This window comes from Cupressus sempervirens, chromosome 3 (assembly GCF_028749045.1).
Source record: "Cupressus sempervirens isolate cs-2001-9-10 chromosome 3, ASM2874904v1, whole genome shotgun sequence".
In the NCBI taxonomy this organism is placed as follows: Eukaryota; Viridiplantae; Streptophyta; class Pinopsida; order Cupressales; family Cupressaceae; genus Cupressus; species Cupressus sempervirens.
Genome location: NC_143120.1, coordinates 691,714,749 through 691,726,855, shown reverse-complemented (window position 1 = coordinate 691,726,855; position 12,107 = coordinate 691,714,749). Strand labels below are relative to the sequence as shown.

The following is a 12,107-nucleotide window of genomic DNA, read 5'->3' as shown; positions in this document are numbered from 1 at the left end:
AAAAGAAAACATCAATCACAAACAAGAATAAAAATACTTAGAGAAAACTTCCTATGATCACTATAAGTTATCCATATCCTTAAATTTTAAGAATCAACAAGAAATATGAGATCAACATTGATACAAATATTAGCTACAACTTAAGATGTTGGAAGCTGAGTTGTAGTTGTTGGTTCCAGCTTGTTCACTAGAGTTTCAGGAAGAGTTGTTTGGGACGATTAAAATATAGAATATGTAATCAGTACTAATAATTATAAAATGCACAAAGACAAATACAAATCCATGTAAACATCAAAGTCAAATGTGACAAAGGACACAATTAGAGAAGACTTTCTTCAATTGAAAAATACTTGTGGTGATGGCCTTCTAGGTGTTGAGGATTTAGTCTAAAAATACAAATTATCAAAATTACTTCAGTTTGTTACGTTTAGATAACATTTCAAGGGAAATATTGTTAGTGTAGTTTTTTATTTTTCCTATTTTTTATGGGTTTTTGCTACACTTTTAATAATCTCACTTAGGTTAATAAAGCATGTCTTATTAGGTGAATGGTTGTGAGGTGTCACCTTCCTACATGTGAGCATCCATTAGCTATCTTGGGAAGATACTTTGCTATCTTTAGTCTGACAGATGGTTGCTCCTCATTGGTTGGTGTTGCCACCTCCTCCCTCTTCCTAGCCTATATAAGCATGCTACCTGGCTTGTATTTGTATCTCTTGTTTTTGCATCCTCTTAATGCTATTTTGCTTCCGGCATTTGCATTACTCTCTTGGAGACTAACTCTATGATGCTATTTTGATTTTGTATCATTTGCATTCATAGTTTAGATATTTACTCTTTGCACTAGTTTTCTGGTTTATTAATCTTATAAGATTCTAACAAATATGAATATCAATAGTATACTAATCTAGAGTTCAAATAAGTAGCCACCAAATCAAAAGCTTCAAAGTTCAGTCATTAGAAAAATAACTTCTTGTCTTGTAGCATACTAAACAATAGAGAGACATTCACCTCCACCAAATGATTACATTGTTCTTGATAAAATTCAAGAAAGTCATAATTGTGAAGTTCTATTGCATTCACAAGAAAGCATGGCAATGGAAAGGGTGACCATGCATAAGATCTCTACTTCATCCTTGTTTGGGCATGCTTCTATTCTCACTTAACTCACCTTACAATATACTATTTCTCTATCTAATGAGGTCAATTATTCTCATCTTGAATGAAAAAAGTCTCATGTCCATTGGAGGAGGTAGATCCTGAGATTACAAACATGTGAATAACATTATAAAGCAACTGAATGGTCCATTGGAGGAGGTAGCTCCTGAGATTGCAAAAATTATAGAGCTTGAAAAGAAATGACAATGGAAGGGCCTTGAACTCATTCCTTCAAAGAACTTTACTTCATTATTAGTCATGCAAGTCATTGGATTAGTTCTAACCAAAAAATATAATGAAGTCTATCTTGGTGCAAGATACTATGGAAGAAATGAGTTTATATACATGGTAGAGTCATCATGCCAAAAAGGGCCTTGGAAGCATTTTAGCTGCATCCAAAAAAATGAAGAATTAATGTCAAACCATTATCAGTCTCTCTACCTAATTTTCAATCTTTATCATCTTTATTGAAGCCAAATGAATGATCATTGCACTTAATGTTCCACATTGAGGTCATTTGTCTCATGGTTACTAGACCAACACTAAAAATAGATTAGCAGTTTCAATATTTTTTATAAATAATGCCTTATAGATTGGATGAATCAACTAGACATATTGATTATAATTAGTTGGAGAAAAATAAAGCCCTCTCCAGGCCTCAATAAATTGTTGCTAGAACTGGTGCATATTCACATCATTGTGACTATGCTTGGATGTGAAAGGTCTATGATAAAAAAAAACTATGTTGTTGGCTAACATGGCACATATAAGTGGACTTTTTGTAGCTCAGTGTGATACCTTCTATTTGTGAATTTTCTAATATAGTGACAATGACTACATAAAAATCACTCTATAGTCTGCGCAAGGTAATGATCTTTTATAGAAATGGAATCAAGGAAATTAACAAGCTTGGGCAAGAGGTTAAAAATGATTTTGAGGAAAATACTAATGTAGTTATGTTACCTGGTCTTTGAGATGGTCCTTACAATCATACTATAATAGTATTAGTCATTGCACTTAATCAAGCAACTACCCCAGAGTATAAATTATATCAAGAATAAGTTCTCACCAATTATTCACACTTTGTGAAGTGTAAAGGTGAAAGAGGCTATGAGTTTGTTTCTATTAGAATAGACAACCATTTGGTCTTCTTGAATTTGAAGAATGGTTACCACTTTTGATGTATTGTGCACTATTCAAGTGCTAGTACAATAGTTGTACACAAAAATAAATATATATTTAAGTCTACCAGAGTTAAATAATAGAAGTTTCTTGTAGAATAACCTACATACAAATATGTAGATTAATCCAATCATCATTATAATGTGCTTAAATTTTTTCAAAAAAATGAAACCACAGAGCTACTGCAATGATAAAGTGACACAAACAAGTATAATTATAAAAAATGGTGTAATCTTTACTCTATTGTAGAACACCCTTGCCAAATTATAAAATGAACCATTAGCTAAATAAATTTTAGTGAATAACTTGAATGAAAATAATAAATATAAAACATGAGGTTGTAAAATCATGTTGACATTGAAATTCAAGATGCATCTGTGGTCAATAAATTTCAAGCTGGTCTCGATCATTTCAGCAGTATGTGTCAAACTAGTCAAGAGGGTGTTTTACAAGTATGTCTAGATCATTGTACTGACCCAAATATTTTTTCTTGGAAAATTAATTTGCTAGATTTTAGCAATTTCAAATCCAATAGTTTATACTCCATATCAGGAGATCAAGACTACAACAAGGGATCAAGATTATACACAAGCTTACTTGAACAATGCACACACAAAATTAGACGAGCATGAATATAAATGCATGCATAATGACCAAATAATGAAAAATCTAGTTACATTCAATCATATGAACATGCGTTATCACCAACAAAATTTTTGGATTGTGGCTTTCTTTTAGTGGGTGTGCTTGACTAATAAAGTTTTTTTGTTGGATGCTTCCTCATCTCCATTGGATTCCTTTACAGATGTGATTCCAAAATCATCTACTTTGAAAGATATTCATCAAATTGTAATTCCAAAATCATTAAATTTGATCACTCTCCAAAATAGAAGTTTCTCACTATTATCAAAGTGGCCTACGTGGCACCTAACTATACAACCTTCTCCTATTGTATTGAATTTTATTTGTGATCAAATTGTATCTAAAATTGCAACCTCTTTCATTTTTGTTATTGCAAAAGAAGAAGGTATCCAAGATTCAGACTATAATTTGCCTGTGATTGATAAATTGCTTCAAGAGTTTCAATTTTGGAATAATCTAATACCAAATCAGACATCTAATAGTGAGAGATATTTTGACCAGTTTCCTCAAATCATGGATGTACCAAATGAAGAGTTAATGGTAGAAGATCCTATGGGGTTAGAGACTAATATATATCAGCAAGTGCAAAAATCTACTGATTTAATTACTTAGCACTCCCATTTTCAGCTTGGTCAAATTCAATCTCCGTAGGATGAGGGAGTCACTATTGAAGAGCAAGATAATTTGAAGGTTCAACCTTTATCAATCCTACAAACTCCATCCATAATAGTTCCTAATGCCAAAACACCTAAGGTGAGAAGTAGACCAAAGGGCACTAAAACTAAAATAGAAACTGTAGTAGGTATTCAAACAACATTGGATAATAGTTTTATTATGACCGAAAGATTGACAAGGAGAAGAAGGTGTTCTCCTTGTCCACAATGAAAATAATTTCATGGAGTGTTAGGGGTATTAATGCCTCTGACAAAAGGAAAATAATCAAACAAGTCATTGATTCTTTGCAAGCAAATATTATTTTACTGCAGGAAACCAAATTATCCCAAAGTAATTTTGATAAAATAGTTGCTAAGTGGAAAAAATGGAATTCTTATCATGTTTAGGGAATGGGTGCTTCAAGGGGTCTAGTAGTTCTTTGGAATCCTTATACAGTTAATTCTCAACTCCTCCAACAAGATAATAATTGGCAGATGATACATATAACCGTATTTGTTATATCTTTTATTCTGATAAATGTATATGGACCTGCTTCATCTGTGGAAAAAGTATGTTTATGGGAATCTATCACTCGATCTCTTCAAGATCAAGACCAGCAACGAGTTGTTATTGGAGGTGATTTTAATATCATTATCAAAATTAGAGAAAATAGAAGGTATCATTCCCACCCCCCCCCCCCCCCCCCCAAAAAAAAAAACTCTACAAGATTTTAATTGTTTCGTAGATAATAATAATCTTATGGATATTCACCCATCTAATGGATTATATACTTGGACAAATAAGAGATCTTGGTTTGCACATATTTCTACTCATCTAGATAGATTTCTTTTATCTCTTGACTAGAAGCTAAGCTGTTCGAATATTTCTTCAGAAATTCTCACATCACCATGATCTGATCATTTTCCTATATCTTCAAATATCATTTTCAAAGACAAATGTAGTGATCAGTATTTTCATTCATCATTTAAATTTGAAAGTATGTGACTAAGGCATCCAAAAATTTTACATAATATTCAGCAATGGTGGAATGAAGCCCTAGTGGATGGGTTTAACATCCATTTGCAATGAAATTAAAATATGTTAAATCTCAAATTAGAATTTGGAATCAGCAGCTCTTTAAAGATGTGTTCCATCAAAAGGTGATAGCCCAACAATAGCTAGAATAAGTATATAATCAGATAATTCAAAAGGGAATGAATGAAGAAACAAATTCATATCAAAAAAATCTACAATTAGAATGGGAGGAATTGTCTACTAGAGAAGCAACGTACTAGAGACAAAAGTCTCAAGAATTATGGCTTTAGGAAGGGGATAGAAACACAAATTTTTTCCATGCTTCAGCCAAGTAAAAAAGGATTTAATAACACAATATTTCATATCAAAGATGCTATCTCAAGTGATCCCCTTACCAATGAAAATCATATCAGGAATGAAGGTGTCAAATTCTTCAAAAGTCTTCTTGCACCTAATATCTTGCCCTCTCCTACCACCTCACAAGTTGATGAACTCCTTGACTCTATTCCAAAAATGATAACATCTCAGGACAATGATATTTTGATGGCACCTTTTACTATTCAAGAAATTTGTAAGGTTGTTTTTTCTTTTCCACCAGATAAAGCTCCAGGCCCAAATGGTTTTATTGGTTTGTTTTATCAAAATTGCTCAAATATTATTGGATGGGATTTATTGGTAGCTGTTGAAGAATCTAGAAGATCTAAAAGTATGCTTAAATATTTTAACACTACCAATATCTCTATCATCCCTAAAATTAAGGATCCCTAAACTTTTGCAAATTTTAGGCCAATCTCTTTATGTAACTTGTCCTACAAGATTATAACTAAAGCCATATATCTTTGGATGCAACATCTTATCCCACGTATTATTTCACTAGAACAAGGTAGATTTGTTCTGGGAAGGGAAACTATGGAAGGGGCTTTAGTAGCACATGAAGTTCTCCACTATATAAATTCAAACCACTCTTCAAACTTTGTTATTAAGTTGGCTATGATGAAAGCATATGATAGTGTCTGCTGGAAATTTTTGCTTCAAGTGCTTTCCAAAATGGGATTTTCTAAAAAATTGGTGTAAATGGATGAAGACATGCATATCAGGAGCTTGGTTTTCAGTGATTATTAATGGTAAACTTGTCAGTTTCTTTCCTTCTACACAAGGGATTCGACAAGGGGATCCTTTGTCTCCAGCTTTGTTTATTATTATGGCTGAAGCCTTTAGCAGAACCATTTCACATCAACATATGCTAAATAAATGGTAAGGAGCTCTTATTTTAGGTACAAATATATCTATCACACATTCTCTTTTTTGTGGATGATACACTTTTGTTTGGCTTGCCAAATGTTTAGGAGGCTCATCATATACTTTATACTCTCAATCTATACTCAGTAGTGTCTGGGCAAGCCATTAATGCTCAGAAATCCAAGATCTATTTTTTCAATACTAAGAAAATGGTTTTAGATAAAATCAAATAGATTCTAGGTTTCTTAGAAGACTTCTTACCCTTTGTATACTTGGGCATTCTCTTTTTATGGGTTCAAATAAATCTTCATATTGGTCTTTGGTCATACAACGTATTCAGAGTAGAATTGCAGCCTGGAAAGTTAGATGGTTGTCACTGGCTGGAAGAATATTGTTGAACAAATCAGTATTAGCTTCAATTCCAAATTATTTTATTGCTATCCTTAAAGCCCCATCTAAATTATTGGCTACAATTAAAAAAAGATCAAGGGTTTCCTTTGGTTAGGCAATATGGATGAATCTCGTAAGATCCTGCTCATTTTCTTGTAGGATATGTCGTAGACTCCAAAAGCTGGAGGGGCAAGAGTACATGACCTTTCTAAAAGAAATAAAGCATTTGGTGGGAAATTAATTTGGCACATGTATAGTAAACCTTAGTCCATGTGATGAAAACTTATGCAGCAAAAATACCTAGATAATAATGATCCTTCTAGAATTCTCACTATTTTAAATCCTCCAAAAAGTTTGATTATTTGGGATTTCATGATAGCTTCCCGTAAAATTATAGTAGACTGCATCTTCTAGGAAGTCAACAATAGCTCTCACACTAATTTTTGGAAAGTCTCTTGGAATGGTCAAATTCCCCTTTCTAATACTGGGATCTTATTGAATATTATTAAAGTATCTAACCACCATTAGGGAACCCAACTTAATCAATTTGTGGCATATGTTTGTGAATTTTTAGGGAAATTATTTTGGAAGGATCAAACTATTTTACCACTTTCACCTCAAGAAATCTATCAATTTCAAAAAATTCTAAAATCCAAACAAGTCTTCTTTTTTGGAACCCAAGATAGGATCTTTTGGGCACCAGCCAAGGATGGAAATTATTCAGTTAAAGAGGGGTATAAAATTTTGCAACAAAATGATTTGAATAAATCTACTTCTAGGGCATTTCCAGTCTGTTGGAATTTTGTTGTACTCCTTAAAGTAGGTTGTTTCTCATGGTTAGCACTAAAACATAGAATTCTAACTAGTGATAGAATAAACAAATTGCATATTGCTCCCCCTTTTAAATGTGTTCTTTGTGAGGAACATGAAGAAACTATGGATCATCGTTTTGTCACATGTAGATTTTCTTATCATTGCTGGTGTTTTGTTTTCAATAAACTAAACTATTCTACTTCTTTACAAAACAATCTTTGGGATCTCTTTCAAGCCTGGCCAGTTCTTTATCAAAACTCATTGTTTGCAAACCTCTGGAAATGTATCCCAGCTTTGGTTGTTTGGGCTATTTGGTGGGAATGAAATAAATGTATTTTCAAAAAGGATTCTCTTCCATTAGACACTATTTTGGATGATATTTAAAGATCAATCTCAGAGGTGACTAATTCCAATTTAAAAGTGACTAAATTCAATCTGATAGTTACTCATTGGGATTCTCAAATAGTCCAAAAATCGAAAAACTTATTCATACTAGATGGGTGGAAAATTAGTACATCATCCACCTCTTCCTTAACTTGTAAAAATACTTGGAGACCCCTAGCTCATGGGTTTTGGAAGTTGAATTTTGATGGAGCATCTAGAGGAAATCCTAGTCCTTTGAGTTTTGGTGCATGCATTAGGAACTGCATTGGTGAGGTTGTGGCAATCACAATATCTCCCTTTCCTTCTAGTACAAATAACATGGCTGAGGCACATGCCTTGTTGGCTGGTCTTATATTAGCAAAGCAAGGTAACTTCCACCAACTGCATATAGAAGGGGATTCTTTTGTCATTGTTGATGCTTGTATCTACAGGCGCATCATATCTTGGCTATTAAAATATATACTTAACCAAATTTGGAGACTTCTTGATGAATGTAAGGATGTTTGTATCTCGCATACTTATCATGAAGGGAATCAAGTTGCAGATTATCTATCAAACTTGGGGTGTGATGGGTTTGCTATTTCATCACTTCATCCATCACTCATAATTGAGAAACATATTGTTCTAAAAAATCTTATCCAAACTGTTATGGCAGCTAAACCTTGATCATAACAATTACTCTATGTTGTACTCTAAATCGATAGCCACCAGTAGAGAGGGCATAACATCCTAGTCAATTGCTTGAAAAATGAGAAGTTCTTCCTATATTGCTCAGCACCAGCATAATTGCTTGGTAATCATTACTTGTTTGGCACCTCTAGTCACTTAGTTCATGACTTGGCAACCACTAATACACATTTGGCTCAACACCTTCTACTTAACTCTGTAATTATCAATACTTGCTTAGTGTACATAGTGTTCTTGGCATATATGGTTCAAGCTCGGCAAACATGGTGTTCTCGGCATATATGGATCGGCACATGTTTCATTACTATGTTGCTCATTGCATGTTACTTTCACACAACATAATTTCTTAGTCAACAAATGAGTAGCTCTTCCTATACTGCTTGGCACCAGCATAATTGTTTAGTAATCATTACTTGTTCAACACCTCTAGTCACTTGGTACGTGAGTCAAAAACCACTAATACACATTTGGCTCGACACCTTGTACTTGACTTGGTAATTATATGATTGCTTGGTGCATGTTACATTTCTATATAGCACTTGACCATTTTCTTGGAAACCATCACTTGTTTGCCTTCTAAATTAACTCTGTATCTTCTTGGATTCTAATTCAGTTATTAGTATAAAGGTGGAGTTGGTATTGGACATTACAACCACAAATTCTTAAACATACATTTATAATTTGATATGCTTCAATACATTCTTTGAGTACACTATTTATTAATGCAAATTTATTTTGCATGAAACTTATGATGACAAGAATTGAGAAATATGATTGGGTCACTTCAAAACCTTATTGTTGTACTGACAATACTCAATTTGTGTATTTTGTATTGATTCCCTTCGTGTGGCTAAATCAGAGTCATTAAGGTGTGGCATTAAAAGTACTATTTCCAGCTTATGTAAGGACTTAATACATGAGCTTTCATATGGCTTATGAAATTTTTCTCGTTGTAATTTATTAGAAGTGGAATAACGCCTATATTTATCCCATCTTCTAATTGCATTCATATGCAAAAATCTAATTTTGTGCCTTGTGACTGTGAATCAAGATGAATCATGGGTGGAACATTGCTTCAGCTTGTGAGTTGTGTCAAAAACAACACTGTGCCATTTTGCCAAAAAAAAAATTTATCTGGTTACCACCGGCATTCGAGGAAGTTGTGTTGCCTAGAGATATCATGGATGTGATGTTTGATCAAATGTTCATAGTACACTCACCTGCAGTTTGAAGAGCTATTCGACACATCATTGGTGATGTGCTCTTATGTCCCTTGGCACCTCTATTTTTCTACCCATCACAACTTATCCTTATTTTTCTCTCAAATGCTATGGATCTCATGCAGTCTCTAGAGATGCTTCTTGCTTTGGCCCAAAAGGTAATTCATCCACATTTCCTTGCTGATAATAAATTGATATTCCCCATGCAATAGTATAATTTATGGAATGGAATGACACTAGTTGGTGGCCTATTTTCACACAATCAACTTCTGCTAGAACATGAGTTTTTTGTTATTTTTGATGCCATTAAGAAGTCGGTAGACAACCATAGCTTCATTTATCTAAAAAATGTATTGCAATCTGCCTCAAAATCAATTGGTTTCTAACTGGTGGAAAGAATCAAGAAGGTGGGAGATGCCCTTATTGATCTTCAAAGGGTTTCTAATTTTTCAAGGTCCATGGGTTTAAATGCAGCTACTGTTAAGTTGCAGCCGCATGACCAGAATATATGGAAATTAGTATTTAAAGCTAATATTGATTTGGGTTAGTCCAATGACACTTTAGACACATGTTCTGTTGGGGGTATCATCCTAGTGGACATGGTTCTTTTGACAGTGGCAACTTGGAGGTTTGGGAGAGACTTCATGATTTTGATAGTAAATTTCTTCGAGGTATTGATGATATTTTAGAATAATTCTGTGAGTATGTATCTCTATTTTTTTTCCTTTTAGCTATAGATATTACTTGGATATGATAATCCTTTTGTATGTAATGACTTGTCAAAATTTTATATGGATTCATATCCTAATCTTGATGTACTAGTGAGAGATAATAATCTCATTCTTTGTAACTTTTTATCCAAATACTTACTTTATGTATAATAGGGATGAGACTGGGTTTTCTTACTTATTCTTTCAAAGTTGACCTCTTGAATTAGTTTAATAAAATATTATAGTGGCTTGCCACATTTTCTTTAAAAAAAAAAAAAATTCATGTTGAAATGTTGGTACAAAATCTAATTTCTTTTAATGAGTTAGCAATTTATTAATGGAGCATGCAGAGTCTACAGACAAATCAAATCGAACCCAAGTGCTCTCAATTTATTCAAAAATAACATCTAAGAAGTGAGTTGTTCAAAACATCTTACAAATTTTTTAGGTTTTCTTTTGTCTCTCTTAGAATACACCAGCAATATTATAAAATGCAACATCAGCTAAATAAATTCAAGTCAATAACATGAAATAAAATACAAGAAACTAAGCTAAAATTGTGACACAGTCATGTAAAATTGGTAACTCAAGTCAATTCTATCAATGGGGTATATGTTATAATTCTTCTAAGCTTAGCGTTCAAAGAAATTGTCTAAAATTGGGGTTCTCCACAATTACTTTAGATCCTTTATTGGTGTATTCTTTTCCCTTGCCTATAATGAGATTTTGGAGCAGTAAAAACCTCAAAAAGAAACATGTGACAAGTTCAAAAATTGTAGCATAGAAATGAAACATCTAAAAGAAAAAATAAAATAATTTTAGGCTCACCAATGAGCTGGACACTGATTAAAGCTAATTGAGCCAAATATGGAGTAGATGTGGATGAATTTCAGCTTCCAAGGAGCTTGAATTTTTTTGGTTCAGTGGGGAGAATTTTCATTTTTTGTGCATTATTAAAATTTGGTAAAATGACATTTGGATCAATCAGTGTAGATGAAAAAATTGTTAATGTCATACATCATCAAAAATTGCTACAAAAAGTGGGTATAAATTAACTAATAGAAGCTCACTCAGTGTTTGATGCTCATGAAGAATTTAGACAAGGTTTGTAAGTGCTTGTTTAGGATCCTTTCCATACCTGCATGACTCTTGCATCTTGTAGCCCAACCCATTTAGTGGAATTTAAAGTTGAGGTGATCTCATTAACCACTTCCATGAGGAAAATGATAATGAAAAAGAGGAGTAGGGTGATCATATTTCATAGAAGGAGTAGGTTTAAAATGGAAGAAGTTATGATATAATACTCTATTGTAAGAAGACTCCAATCAAGAATCACTAGATGGGTTTTATGGCAAGCTTAGGAGATGATTACTACCATGGAGAGACAAAATTGAGAATCAAAGTTAGTGGCTCTTGTAGGCTTACATGTTCTGTTGATGTTAGATTCATCTTTCTTAAGGGAATCCTCAACTTCTAGATCAGAGGGTATAGTTGGAAGGACTAAAACTCGAGCTTTGTCTAAATTCTCTCCTCTAGAAGTGAAGAAAGATTGAGGAGGATCAAAGTGTTAATGACATTTTTATGTCTCTTTGGGAAGTTTATGGAGACCCACGAGTCCCTCCATTACCTAGAGGACATTCTACCTCTAGTTACTCTAGGTATGGTACATACAACTGTAGTTGAGATCATACCTCCTAATGCTCTTGTTCTTCCACTGATCAAGTTCTAGACACAGATGCTCCTAATTCAATGTAGTAGGAAACATCGTGTCTTCCTATTTTAGCTTCATGGGATGACTTTCTTCTAGACATTGTAGTGTTGTTTGTGGAGTCTTACATTGAAGATGTGGGAGACATTATTGATGACATCCATCTTCTCTTTGTTAAGGAGAATTTTTCTTCACTTGTTGTGAGGGAAAACTCTAACCCTCAACCACTTGAACTTTCTTTTGAGACTAACATGATTGTGGGCACTTCTTTTCAGTAGTTGTAGG

General features: G+C 33.4%; 1 pseudogene; it reads left to right on the top strand.

The window, feature by feature from the left end:
* Window positions 1-1,284: 1,284 nt before the first annotated feature.
* Window positions 1,285-2,339, top strand: LOC149568622 (serine hydroxymethyltransferase, mitochondrial pseudogene; annotated as a pseudogene).
* Window positions 2,340-12,107: the final 9,768 nt, after the last annotated feature.